The following is a 14,999-nucleotide window of genomic DNA, read 5'->3' as shown; positions in this document are numbered from 1 at the left end:
GAGCAGGTCAACACGGCAACAATTGAAAAGTATGCTTAAATGCTGATGACAACCGAAAGCAAGCGGGAGGCAAAAAGGAAAAGCCGTTTCCTCGCTCTTTCGTGAGCAACGACACAGAACCAAATAAAAAAAAAGAAAAAAAGAAAGAAAGAAACATACCTCGCGAACATCGCAAGAAAAAAAAAAAAATATATATATATATATATATATATATATATATATATATATATATATATATATATATATATGAGACAGGGTAGGGGGTAAGAAATAGCGTCAAGGCAAAGTTCGCTGAGGTTATTTTTTTTTTTTTTCTATGTTCTGCAGACGGGTTCGCCAAAATCGATTACAGAAAGGTGCGCACTTTTTTGCTCCTGCGAGGAAACATCCAGCGCGCATTCATTCCAGCTTCTCAACCAACGCAGCGAACCAAAAGGAGGAGAGAAGGCGGTGAACCGTACAATCACTTGGCCACCTCACACTAGGGCGGCGGACTCTTGAGCAATTTTACGTCGCCCTGCAGGGCGAGAAACTTTGGAGCGTTTACTTCACACTGGTATCGTTAACAGTGACCCCGTATACGCTACACGAGACAAATATCCTGCCACCGCGCGTCTCGCAAGATATCTGCAGCCCTGCGAAAGAAGAGGCACTCCGGTCCAATCAGGATCACGCGCACTACAATAGGCAGTTGTACTCCTACAGGCCTCTCGCCCCCCCCCCCCCCAAATTAGCTGGGGTGACAGTAGGAGCACAATTCTCTATTATATTGCGCAGGGGCGAGAGGCACTTAGGATCCCAATTGCAAGGGCTCCTCTGCCTTTCGCACTGCTGCAGATATCATGTGACACTAAGTATAAGTCGACCGAGGGCACGAAGTGATCTTCGAGCCAAGCCACTCTCGTTAGAAGAGGCAAAGCGCAGACATTCGCAACTAGTCCGGCACAAAAACAGGGGTGCAGCCAGTAAGCAATTTTGATCCAGTGGAGCTAATAAGCGTCAAAGAGCTCCTTTTTCTTGCTCACCTCACAATCGTCCTCGCCTCTACAGAGGTGCGCCCGCTTTCTCGTTGCAGTTTTGCTTCTCTTTTAATATGCCCGCCACTCCTCCTTTTCCAGGGTATCACAATCCACGTGAATACCTCGCATAAACGGTTCACAAAATAAGGAAAGCAGCGGCAAAGCCGGGACCTTTGCCTGGTAGTTCGCCGAAACGCACGCACGCACGCACGCACGCACGCACCGATAGAAAAGTGAAGCATGTGATCTTCATCTGCAGGGGACCCTTTAGCTGGGTTCTGCTCTGGGATGCGCTTTTTTGTTGCCCCGAGTGCCGCAAAATGCGTACAGCGCCCTGGTGATGCACACACTATGCTCCTTCCCCACAGGTGTACCGCGTGCCTTTATTTCCCTAGCGCTCTATATTCACGTTTACTCGGAATTGCACCGCCGCTGCTACTTTATACCGTTCTGCCGGCCGCTTTGCCCTTGCTGCTCCATTTCTGTCTTCCTTCCGTTTCAGCTATTGCCTGCGCGTGTTCGGGCCCCAGCTAAATAGCAGTGGCCGGAACGAACCGAATAATGCGCGCAGCGAGCAAAAATTAGCACGCGTTCGCCGCCGAAGCGGCGATGTGTTCCGTGGCTCCACGGCAGGAAATTCCATTACCTGGTTCCATCGCGAAAAACGCGTTAGGAGAAGGAGTGGCACGGGTTGGCGGCCTTTCGAAAGCAGATTCCCTATACTGTGCACCCGAGGCGGCACGCAGCTATGCCCGCGTGCCTTTGTCTTCCCCACAGGAAATAATTTCTTTTTCGCTCTCTCTTCCGCTTCTGGTTTCCCCTTTCCGTATCCTGCACCTTCCCTCCTCCTGCTTGCGCGGTGTGGTTTAGCAGCTCAGCTGGCAGTGAAAAGGACGGCCAGGGAGGTGGTGGGAACGAAGCCATCCCAAGCACCCTGTCCCGTGCACGACACGCTACTTGGGGCGGCCGAGCCGCGTGCGGCAAGCAAGCAGCAGCCGATCGCGAGCCCAGAATGGCGCCCGTATGCACCGCACCGGGTCAATCAGCGAGCAGCAGGCGAGGATTAAACCCGCCGCCAGCCCGCGAAAGCTGTCTGGTGCGGCCGCCGCTCGTTAAAGGGCGCTCAATAACGGCTCTCCACACTAGCTCTCACAGCCCCGCAGCTGCAAGGGACGGGTCCTGTCGCCGGAGGGGGAGTTGCTCGAGCAGCGCTACGCCGCAACATCCCCTTCTCTCTCTCTCTCTCTCTCTCTCTCTCTCTGTCTCAGCGAGCCCGCACCGAACACCGAACCCGTGCACCTTCCACCGACAACGCGGAAGAGGAGGAGAAAGACGACGCGGTAGGCCAAAAACACGGCGGAAAGGAACGCCACAATAAAAGCCTAATTAGGCCGCCGCAGCCGCAAGCAGCCGGCGCAGTCACAAAGGAGATTTGCCAAGTTCTCTCCAGAGACTCGAGAGCGGGGCTATATTTTGAAGCGGCCGATGGCGGCAATCAGCGGAATTAACGTCCACCAAAGCGGCACTCTGCCGCAGCCTACTCGCATTCAGGACAGCTTCCTCGGGGTGTCCAATCACGCAGAGCACAGCACGGCGTCCGACGTTGCTGTTAACGCGGCTCTTCGCTACCTCAACACCACAACCCAGGGAGAGGAATACCAAAATCACGGGGTGGAACATGTGCTTGAACCGTTTACGGGCGGCGCTAGAGGAGCCTATATGTATAATATGTTGCAAGCCCTGCAAGCCTCTGCGCGACGACCGGCTTCGTTTTTGGCGCCTGCGTTTTGACCGGCAGCAGCCATTTCTTCGAACTCGGCGCCAAGCTGCTTATCGGTAACGGCACGCAATGCGACCCCTGTGGGACGCGGATAAGCGCTCTCCGAAGCGAATGTGTGAAATAAATACATTTTCGCAACAACCTACGCGCTGGCCGCGTACAGCATACAATTAAGTCACAGACTTACAGCGTGCCAGACTCAGGGAGCGCATTCGACGAAGGTCGCGGCGTCCGAGAGCTCGCGCCGCTTTTAGAAAGCCGAACTGCGGGCGGCACGCATGAAGTTTTCGTGTGAATCGTGTCACGTTCTTCGCGTAACACTGCACCACGACGCAGTCCTTTGGACGCCAACCGCTTCACATGTCAAAGACCGCAGATGTGAACTGTCCGTTCATTACCCAAGCTACACGGAAGAGGGCAACAGGTTGAAGGGTGCCATAAATTTAGGCGAGTACGTGTAGTTGTGTGCCAGTTGGCACGGCTCAAAACGAAGCAGATCAGTATCAGTGACAGAACATTCTGAATCACACATCCTTCGCGAAATCCAGACAAAGCACCATCCGCGTCCCTTGCCCGTCAGACCCTGCAACGCCTCAGTTCAGAGCACTGGTTCTCCAACCGCCCACCCCTTCATGCGAACACGAAACATTGTCTCTTCTGCTGTGCCGCTGTTCAAGCCCCCCGTTTTCGTCCCCCTCACAATAACCGAGGGTTGACCGGATAGCATCGGTCCAGCAGGAGACAATCAGCCAGCGCCGGCTGACAATAAATATACTGATATGCAGGTAAATAGAGCAATGTATTTTCTCTCCCTCCCTCGTTTCCTTCCGCTTACAGGGGGTTGTCATTCACATTTTCTCGAGCATCTATTTCCGTTTCACTGGCGCTTTCGTCATCACCTTGTTGTAACGACGGACTTTTCTTTTCCTGGCGAGATAAAGAGGGAAGGGGGGGGGGGGGGGGGGTTGACCCAATGGCTAACCTTTAATTGCGAAACCACGCTGAAGCCCATTTTCGACCCCCCCCCCCCCCCCCCCAAAAAAAAAAAAAAGAGTCGAAGTAATCATGCACAGAAATCAACAGGCAACACAGATGTGGCCATATATATCAAATGTTTCAAGTAACACCCAGTATAGATAATTTCACAACTGAACGCAGGGGCGGATTTAGAAGGCGGGGGGAAGCGCTGTTTTCGCAGGCGAAAAATTTTACATATATATGAGAACCCAGCTGAACACCATTTTTAGTATAAAAAGTGTCCATAGAAGGATTAAAAGAAAGCAGCTGCTAAATATATATGGGACGCGGCGCGTGTATTACTCCGCTTAGCAGCAAACGAAATACGTTTTTAATATTTTAGTGCCCCAAACTAGCCAGAGGCATCGAAATCCTCGAGTTTAACATTTGGTACGATAGCATCAGCTCTTTATTTAGGTAAGTAGAAATGCTTTAACAGGTTTGGTTTGGTTTGGTTTGTGGGGTTTAACGTCCCAAATCAACTCAGGCTATGAGAGACGCCGTAGTGGAGGAGTCTGGAAATTTCGACCACCTGGGGTTCTTTAACGTGTACTGACATCGCACAGCCCACGGGCGCCTTGCTTTAACAGGAGATTACTTTGTCACTGAGGGATATTTTTCAGTGATGGTTATTGGAGACTTGAATTGTGTCCGATTATAAGAAAAATATGGTTCAAATGGAACCAACCACCCTTCCAGTAAGCGCCAGAGTCACCTATAAAAAAAAAAAAAAAAAAAAAAAAAAAAGAAAATGAGGCAAAACACTCCCTGTTAAGAAATCACCGATTCGATTCGATGTCGTGGCGTCGCTTGCTGGTCTAACATTGACTTGTATTTATGATGTGTAGTTACGGCTCCGTGTACTGACGCTATGTATGCATTGTGTAAATTGTATGTTTTGCAAAGCATTGTATGCCTGCTCCTGCCTAAAGCCTGACACTCAGGCTGGCAGTATGTTCTTAAATAAAAAAAAAAAAAAAAAAAAAAAAAAAAAAAAAAAAAAAAAAACTCGCAACCCAGGGACGCCCGGGCGGCCTCAAGAGAGAGACACCTCTGCTCAGACGAGAAGAGTTGCCGCTGTCGCTGCCTAAAGAAACCCGAACCCGCTCGCTCCTTTGAAATACAGCACCGGTCGCGACAGGCCCTGGTCGGCGGCTCACACGCGGCCTTGGCCCGTCTCGCCGGCTCGCACTGGCGGCGGTGGTTGTGGCGCTGCTCTAAAGCAAGTGCCTCGTCAACACGCGCGCCGCCGACACATTACCGCCGACAATCGCGCGGGATCGACAACCATGCCACGTCTCCGCCGCTTCCGGACAGCAGCTCGTGTTAAAACGCTGCACTCCGAACTCTCTCTCTCTCTCTCTCTCTTCGTTGGCGCAGACTCGATAACATTTTTTTTTTTTTTTCAATTTCCGATACAGATTGTTTTGAGCGGAGCAGACTGGCTAGCTTCCGCGAGCAGCGCTTGGGAGTTCATTTTGCCGCAAAAATTTGGCAATAATGATCAGAACTAAGTGACGTTTTTACTTAAGCTTCTGCCCTCAACTGCATTTGATTCGTTTATCCCTCTATAAAAATTAAAAAAGAAACAAAGGTCGCGCTGCTTTGCCTCGACTCTCGGCAAGAAAGCAAGTTGCCGAACGACAACGAAGCCATGTTGCAGTGTAAGATACTGTCCGCGGTAATGCATTTCGGCCAGCAATTGCTGCTGACATTTTATGGCGCTTTTACGGACTGTAAAAAGAGACTGAGTAAGATGCAGCTTCCTCTTCTCACCATTTTTCACTTCTTTTTTTCGTCTTTAGTTCCTGCAGCACCTCGTTTAAGCGAAAAGCGTGCCATCGTTTACTGCCGCATAGCTCGCTTACTATACCGTCAAGCCAGCCTCGACCTTGGTAGAACGCGCGAACAAGATGGGAAATCCTCTGGCAGCAGTTTTCTGCCATCTTGTTTTGGAGTTAAAGGCCTTCGCGTGAGCGAGAGGTGAGCGCTTCATAAAAATCTGGTTGCCAAAAGCAAAATTACCCTACGGGACTTCTGGGTCCACGCAGTCAGAGACGCTACTTACAGCTCACGCAGACACAATCGTACGGCCTGGTTTAAGCTATATATCTCTATCAGACGAATGTAGCATTTCACGTGGTTTCTGTCAGCACCTTAATAACGACCCTACATCGTAAACAGACTTGGTTTAAAAATAAAACAGCGCAAAACACACAGACGAAAGAATAGAAACAGACACCACAAGCGCTGACGCCTGCAAACAGACGCTTGCAGAAATATAAAACACGTTATATAACGTGTGAATGCAAACGCAGGCGGATATAAGCAACAATGACCGTTACTCACAAACCTACTCCCTGGGTACGAAAGCGCCGAGTGAATTATACCCAGCTGCCAGATGCCGGCCGTCGGCGACAGCAGATAGGCGCGAGTGAAAAAAGAATTTCGCTAATCTGACGTCAGCTGGAATGAACGCCAAGGTGGTCATGAGATAACTCACAACCGCTCTTACGACAACGACCCTTCACACGTGCGAGGATCGAAACGCTCTCTACATTCGAAAATACAGAACTTGAACGTAGCGTAGGCGTATTAGCTTAGACGTAGTACATCGCTTTACCGGACTTCTGCGCACGCGTATGCTGGCACAGGTGTGACAAGAGGTGGCTAGGTGCGTGCGCAGGAGGCGTTCTGTAAAGCAGGTATACGTCTAAGCTAGTACCCTGGCACTTTAAATATATCTAATAAAGCGAAATGCGGTTCCGCAGAGGCGTTCCGCTTTGTGCATCGATCCCGTTAGTGAAATTAAACAGCGCAAGGAACGGGACGAAACACGGAGGGAAAGAAACACCGACACGGGCGCTGTGTTTCGTCCGTGTTTCGTCCCGTTCCTTGCGCTGTTTTATTTCTAGCCCGGCATCTTGCACTTCTGCACTTCCTGTTAATCGCCCAGAAGTCGCCTCCGCTGCGTTTGAGTAAGTACAATCAACAGACGACTGTTTTTCACACCCTGCCTGCAGCAAAACAACACGCATTCATCATCCACACGACCATCCTAGACGCGCCATTCACCGCGCTCTTCAACAAGGCTGCCCAGTCTCTGCAAGGGCGTTTCTCACACGAGTTCGCTGATACAAACAAACGCTCACGCGAAAAAAAAAAAAAAAAGAAAAGAACTATCATCGGACGGCAGCCACAAACGGCACAGAAATGTACTCCGTCCTAAGTACACACACCGCGTCCCGCTCCGTAAATGATACACGAGCCTCGCGGTGTTCGACAGTTTCGTCACGTCGCGAAGCCCACCGGTCGTGGGCATGTTTTGGCCTTTCATTAGAGGTTCGGGCGCCCTCCAGAAAAGACGCGTTGACGCCGATTGCACAGCCGAGCTACGTCATTACGCACGCTTAAACTCGTAGTGGCACGCTCCTGTGCGAAGCGAGCTGGAGACGGCGGAGGCGGCAGCGAGCGGCACACCGCGTGGCGCCCCGTCCGCAGGTGCGGCGACCGCGGTACGAGCTAATAGAACCAGTAAAACCAAGGTGAGAGCGTGTTTGACTCAATATCCCGTTTTATTATGACGAGAAACTTTATTTGTGCTCGCTGATATTGCAATTAGCACGCGATATTCGCTATGTGAGTTTGATGGCAATTGGTGAGACTAATTTTCACCCCATTTATCAAACTGCCTGCGATGATGCCGCGCCCTCCCATCTTTGACACCGTATACCACGGAACAGAAATGCGACAAGCCACCGCCAAACAACACCACCGAACAACACCACCACCACCACCACCACCGAACAACAACACCACCACCACCACCGAACAACAACACCACCACCACCACCACCACCGAACAACAACACCACCACCACCACCACCACCGAACAACAACACCACCACCACCACCACCACCGAACAACAACACCACCACCACCAGCGACACACACACACACACACACACACACACACACACACACACACACACACACACACACACACACACACACACACACACACACACACACACACACACACACACACACACACACACACACACACACACACACACACACACACACACACACACACACACACACACACACACACACACACACACACACACACACACACACACACACACACACACACACACACACACACACACACACACACACACACACACACACACACACACACACACACACACACACACACACACACACACACACACACACACACACACACGCAGAGCGACATAATATGGACTAATTACATGGTGTGGTATGTGGGGTTTAATGTCCTAAAGCGACTCAGGCTATATGAGAGACGCCGCAGTGGAGGACTCCGAATATTTCGACCACCTGGGGTTCCTTAACGTGCACTGACAGCGCACAGCACACGAGCGCCTTGCTTTTCGCCTCCATCGAAAAGCAGCCACCGCGCCCGGGATTCGATCCCGCACTCTTAGGTGCAGAAGTCAAGCGCCCTATCCACTGCACCACCGCGGCGGGTCGGGACTATTAGATACCAGTGTCGGCGTAGCAATGCGATGGAACACATGCAAGCCGCTCGTTTCCTCGTTCGTGTCCTCTTGTTCTTGTGATGGGTTAATCCACTGGTGACAATGAAGCAACCCAAGTCCCAATACATGATTAAAGAGAAAAGTTCGGTAAAGATTAGCGTCGCTCTTTTCGACGAACCCGAACCCGAAAACATCGCCCAACTAAGTCAGGAAAAGCCGACGTATACATGAGGTAAGTGAACAAATCTGATCGCGTAAGTATACAAACGTTACAATTGGTCCTGTCAGAGCTAATTTCGTTTCCTAAACGTTCACGCTTCCCCGGCATCGTGTCTGAAGCGCCCCGAACGAGTGCGACAACTCGGTGCGCGTTCAACCGTCCTCCTTATCACGTGTGGCTCGCGCGCTTACTTAGATCCGCGCGGCAGCGCGTAATGAGAGCCCGACCATTCTGCCGATCCACGAAGTCTCGCGCATCGAACCAATTTCCATGTAAATAAAGCGTGATGGCAGGCGTCCAAACGTTAGCACAGAAGCACGTCTGCCACACGATTCCGCTCTCTCGTTCTGTTTGCGAGGGTTTCTCCATGAAAGAGTGCGCATTTCACACAGATGTCTCTGCCGCCGGCCTCAATCCGTCGCTGTGCACGGAGGCTTCTTCCGCAAGAGAGAGGAAGACGCAGGAGGTGGGGGCGCTACATCGCCTGCTGCCGCCGGGACGTAACGGGCGAACTGGCACACACATGAACGCCCACGCACGCGCGAAAGCGGCCGGCGGTGTCTTTCCAATATGATCAAGGGAAACTGCCAAGGGGAACCGCCACCTGCTTTCCAAGACGATTCGCGCGCGCGCTCTGGCCTATATACTCATGTCGGTAACCTGCACCGCTAAACCGTTCAACGGTGTGGGAATCTAGAGAGCATCTAATTACACAGTGGATTTACTGCGTCAAGTCCCTAGAAACGCGGTTGAGATCGGCCAACATTGCGATTATGCCGGGCAAAACTTGTTCTTACAAACTAAAACCTGCCCGGGTTACCAAATGTCACCCAAGCAGGTTTACCCTTGGCAAAAGTGAAACATAGCAGGACAATGCATTTAAACATTTTCAGGCTGTTCTGTGGGACTTTGATCTCAAAATTCACGACTGGTGGAACTTCATTTAGGCACAAGGCGAGGTGCAGACGCGTGGCGACCGCATGACGGCAGGTGGCCAAGAAAACATCGCCGCCGAGGAATAAAAAAAAAAAAAAAAAAAAAGCCAGAGAACAGAGAAATAAAATTCAAGAACAGTCAAGCCGTAATGCCTAGAATATACTTGCACAGCGAAGATGCATAACAGATGAGGTCGCTGGACGCGCCAAGAACCCTGAACGCACACCTTTCAGTCGAGACTTTCATCCCTAAATGCCGTCACAATTGGACAAATGGATTCAATCAATCAATCAATTTTTATTTCAATAATATACAAATTGCAAAAAACGTTGGGCCAATAGCCGCAGTGCAGATTAGATGCAGTGGAGACGGCGGTAGACACGCTTCTAATCCTCTCGAAGGCAGAACTTGGACAAAAGTCGACAGCATGCATTTTTTCCCGTTGAACGGCAAGCCATCAATATGATCTGACCTCGAAATGTAAGCAAAAAAAGAAAAAAGTGGCGCTTTGGGGGGGAGGGGGGGTGGGGAGAGTCTATGGCCTCACGGGACCAGCTCTGGCGGCATAAAGTTATCCATGTTTATAGCCGCGGTCGAGGCAGGACTGGGGAGAATAAACCTCCGCCACGAAACCACACACGCACGAGTATTCGAAGCAAGCAGTCTCTGGTACCCACAAATATAAAACTTTTCACTCGTCCACATTACAGCTATCTCACAAAACAATCTGCTAATACCTCTGAACTATTAACCATTAAACATAAAACTGACCTTTCACCCATATTTTTCTCTAACTATACGCGGTTCAACAACGTGCGTGCGCCCACCAACGAGAGAAAGGCACGTAAGTTCCGCAATTGCATTCGGAGATGCTTGAAATAAGCCTGCTTTTGAAACGTCAACTACTCGCGCGCGTGCGACGTAGGAGCGTCCTTTTCGAAGGCTCACCACGTCTCCCTACACACATACAGACAAAAAGTTATAAACGTTGGAGATGAGAGCTTTCAAGTCGGACAATAGCTGAAAAGAAAATAAATGACGCGAATAAACCCCGACGCGTCAGCCAGCACATGGACCGGCTGTGTCGGCGTTGACCACGTGCGGGCGCTAAGAAAAAGGCTATGAATGTGCATGAGCCCGACGCTCTGACACGCTTAGCGTAAATTGCAGAAGCACTCCTTTGCACGCAGTCACATCCGAAACCTGCACCAAACTAGCGGTAACTGGGGGCACGAACCCACTCCTCTCAGCCTACGCACGGCCCGGCGTAGTTAGGCAAGCGGCAGATATACGTTTTAGTTTCCCCGTCACGTCGGTACGGCGAAAACACTCATTCACGTGGGTATACACCGCTCCGCAGGTGAGCCGGATGGCGGAAATATGCAAATCGTTGCGCAAGCAAGCCTTTAACAAGTGAGGAGAACGTCTTTGTTCTCCGCAGTTTCCACCAGGTGGCCTATAAACCAAGCATTAAGCAAACATCAGGCCAAAGCCATCTATGTCTTTTTCTCTCTCTCTCTATCTCTCTCTCTCTCTCTGTATATATATATTTACAGAAGTGTAGACATTGAACGGAGGTATTAAGAAAATTGCTTCTCGATTCGTTGCGATTTAGCGCTGTAGAGCACAGAATTAAAACAACGAAGCAGCGATTATAGCGTCGTATTTTCATGTATCACATTACTTATGCTAGCCTTCGACGCCATAGCCATCTGTTCGGATTGTCTTGCCGATCATTACACAGAAGAAAACATGCGACGAAGGACTTTGTGTCTATAGCAGTTGGTGTTGAAGACAAGTAAACCCACGGAAAAAAAATTTTCGAGATACGGGCTGGGGAAAGAGATTCATTTCACTCCGGTCAAGCATATATAGGAGGTCAGCCGAAAGCACAAATGCGCGATGGGACAAGCGAGCTCCAACACCAGGAGTAAATACCAGCTCACTGGCTTAGCAAGAATTCCTTTCCGCAAAACTGCATCTCGTGCAGTTTTGTTCATGAATATACTACATTTGCGGCAACATCATATTTACCTTTTTCCCAAATGTATGCACAGCCCAGAAGCTAAACCCAAAACGAACATCGAAATGATCGAGCTTTACTAACCTTTGGAAAAAAAGTGGCGTGTGACCAATCGAGTGAAAACTTCGAGGAATCCGGATGCCGCATCATATATCTGCGCACAGTTCCCGTACGTGTTATAGTATACACTTTCGCGTTGTAAGGGAAAGGAGTGCGCCTTTACGTTTCACCTCTCGCCTCTTATACCTGCATTGCCAAATAGTTCGACTATATATATGCCTAACAGCAGTCTTAAAATGATCTGAGGTAAATTTAGTGCAGATAAAAGGCAACGAGCACCACATCAATACTAGTAAAATGGAAATAATCAGACACGTCGCTCAGACACGGAGAGTGCACATGCCGGCAGGTAGAAATAACTGAGCCGCGTGTTTGGTGTGACCTCGAGCGTATACAGTCGACAACCGGCTGTATACGTGTTTCAACCAATAAAGGTGTGCAGGGAAACGAATGAGCACAAATGGACGACACGCGCGCACACAGCGCTAAGCAGCACGGGCTTCGAGTTCGCGGACTTCTCATTATCGTGAAAGGGATTTGCTCTCCAGGCAGCTGAGCGCTCTGCTCGCTGCTCCTGAAAGGCGGGCACCACTCTGGATTATTGGTTTTTCTTCTTTGCCACGTCACACAAACGTTCAGGCGTAATCGCGTCCACTAAAGTACAGCCTACTTTGCCTATGTATTCTTAATGGGGGCACGTACGTCTTCCCAAAAAGCTTAGAAAATAATGTCGGGGAAAAAAAAAGAACATCGAAAGACTCATTTCCAAAGCTTAGTCCCTAGAATGAGATAAGAGCTCATGTTAACTAGTTAGTGTTTGTAATGAGACGTTAACTGTCTCAACCAAAATCCCATTTTGCTAACCGAAACAGTCGCCGTTGCCTCCGTTTTCTCGCTAACGCTCTCGCGGTTGAAAAAGAAAGCGACGGCGGAGGATGCTGCGCATTAGTGCGGGGCCACCCCGCCATCTTAACTGACTGTGAAGTAAAGGCTGCGTCAAGGCACGCCCGCTCGTGGGGCCACATATATTGCAAGTGTTGCCATGGTGTTAGATCAGGGGTCTACAAAGCAGCGTCAAAAATCACTCTTCAATTAGCAAAGGAAACGGTCGGTCACTGCTGGAACTTTTGACCTGTAGTTTAAAATGGCTCACTGCCATCCTCTGAACCCAGAGGAAAACTACGAACAATTATAGGTATAAAAAATTAGCTGGTGGTTTAACTTTGGTTAACCCTGGAGGGAAGCGATCGAAAGCTTCATATGTACATGGCTACGCTCATTGTGCGTCTCTCCAAACGTGAAGCCCGTTGTTCATCGGTCTCTTCAGGGCCTCATTCCGACGTGCCTTCGCGTTCCGACGCGCTACTGTAGCAGGGTGTTCGTCCTCCTCCATCTCGCGCAGTGTTGTAACCTAGGCAGGAGCCCGGGGGTTTCTATTTATACACATATCTTCCCCTAGCGCCCTCTGATTCCACGTCACACTGACGTCGTCTCACGTGACCTTACAGTGACTCTGCCCCAAAGTAACATGGCGACCACCAGGCTTAACACAGAAGTTTGACCGCTAGATCTCCCTCAAGGTGAAAACGGTGCTCATGTGACCTTGACCTTGATAATGGCCACGGGCCACTTGGTGGCCTACGTGACTATGCCCCAAAGTCACATGGCGACTACCAGCTCACGTGACCTTGATGTTGACAGAGGTCACGGGCCACTTGGTGACCTACAGGACAATGCCCCAAAGTCACATGGCGACCACCAGGCTCAAAATAGAAGTTAGACCTCTAAATCTCCCTCAAGATGCATGAAAACAGCGCTCACGTGACCTTGACCTTGACAGTGGTCGCGGGTCACTTGGTGGCCTACGTGACTATGCCCCAAAGTCACATGGCGATCACCAGGCTTAACACAGAAGACGAGGCTAGCAGGACGACCGACAGAGCGGCATTCGAGAGCTGGCCTGACACAAACTTTTCTTGCGAAACGCAGAAAGGTCAGCGCCCGGTCCGGGCCCGCCCGCGCGAGAAGAACGGTTCGAACTACCTGGCGTAGTGAAGCTTTCGCTTTAAAGGTGCGTTTTTTAACCGAATAAAACTTTCCCCTCAAGATGGAGCAGCCTGTACCAGATTACTTAGTTGCGGGGCGTTCATTCTAGGAGCAGGGACGTACGCACTCAACCATCTACTGAAGGCGACGCGACAGCTGTGCCTTCGCCACGCATCGCAACCGGAGGGGGGGGGGGGGGGGGGGGCAACAGACGAGGTCGAAAGCCTGCGGCCTACAATGAGCGCATGCAAAAAAAAAACGAGACAGTTCTTTCCGTCCGTTCATCACTCACGTTCGCTTACCTAGAAGGAGGCGCGCGTACACATTCAGCTGTAACGGCATTCACACACAACGTTCTCCCCCCTTACACATTCAGCCGTAACGGCACTCACACACAACGTTCTCCCCCCTCTTCAACCAAATCCAAAGCAACACCGTCGACCTTAAAAAAATAACAGACGTAGGAACGGCGTAGCAGTGACGAATGGATGCGATGGAGCACATGAACAGAATTATATGACGGCCGACGCAATCTGTTAGTCGCACAAAGCGGCCTCGCGATGCAAATGTCAAGAGTTGTGGCACCGCCGCCGCGCTTGCCGTCACGTGACGAGAGTTATACACACACAGCTACTAGCCTCGAGCAGCGCCGCTGCTGTTAGCGGTGGCAGTGCGGTGATGTGCCTGCAGGGTGTCAAAACAGTCATACTTTATCTGGACGGCAATACGCGTGACGCACTAAGTATACGCGTATTCTCCTGATGTACTAAGGTCTCGCCACAGCTAGTTTTGCACTTGTCGGCCCTCCCGCCGGCGAAGACGTCACAAATCGACATTACAGTACCCGGTGCCGGTCTCACATTTACCCCAAAGTATCAACGAATATTAGTGACAAAAATGCAGAAATAGATATGACAACGGCAGAACTTATGGGTTATACTCTATAGAAGAGAACAGTTAAGATGGTGTGTGTGTGTGTGTGTGTGTGTGTGTGTGTGTGTGTGTGTGTGTGTGTGTGTGTGTGTGTGTGTGTGTGTGTGTGTGTGTGTGTGTGTGTGTGTGTGTGTGTGTGTGTGTGTGTGTGTGTGTGTGTGTGTGTGTGTGTGTGTGTGTGTGTGTGTGTGCGTGCGTGTGTGCGTGCGTGCGTGCGTGCGTGCGTGCGTGCGTGTTGTCCTATTTGCGGCATTGACGTTTTGGACTTACTACATCGAAAAATGAGTTTCATGCAGCTTTCTCAAATACAAATATATATATATATATATATATATATATATATATATATATATATATATATATATATATATATATATTTATATATATATATATATTTATGAAAGATTCTCGCAGCCATTACAACGGCTCACCGA

At 50.1% G+C, this 14,999-nt stretch overlaps 1 protein-coding gene across 2 annotated transcripts in view; it reads right to left on the bottom strand.

Annotated features, from left to right (window-relative positions):
* The window catches only part of LOC146198051 (adenylate cyclase type 1-like), a 221,539-nt gene that overhangs the window by 124,804 nt on the left and 81,736 nt on the right, over positions 1–14,999 (bottom strand). The gene's annotated exons all lie outside the window — the stretch shown is intronic.

Source organism: Amblyomma maculatum, chromosome 2 (genome assembly GCF_055883805.1).
Source record: "Amblyomma maculatum isolate TAMU_Amacu chromosome 2, ASM5588380v1, whole genome shotgun sequence".
Lineage (NCBI taxonomy): Eukaryota > Metazoa > Arthropoda > Arachnida > Ixodida > Ixodidae > Amblyomma > Amblyomma maculatum.
This window is presented reverse-complemented; position numbering and strand designations above follow the sequence as displayed.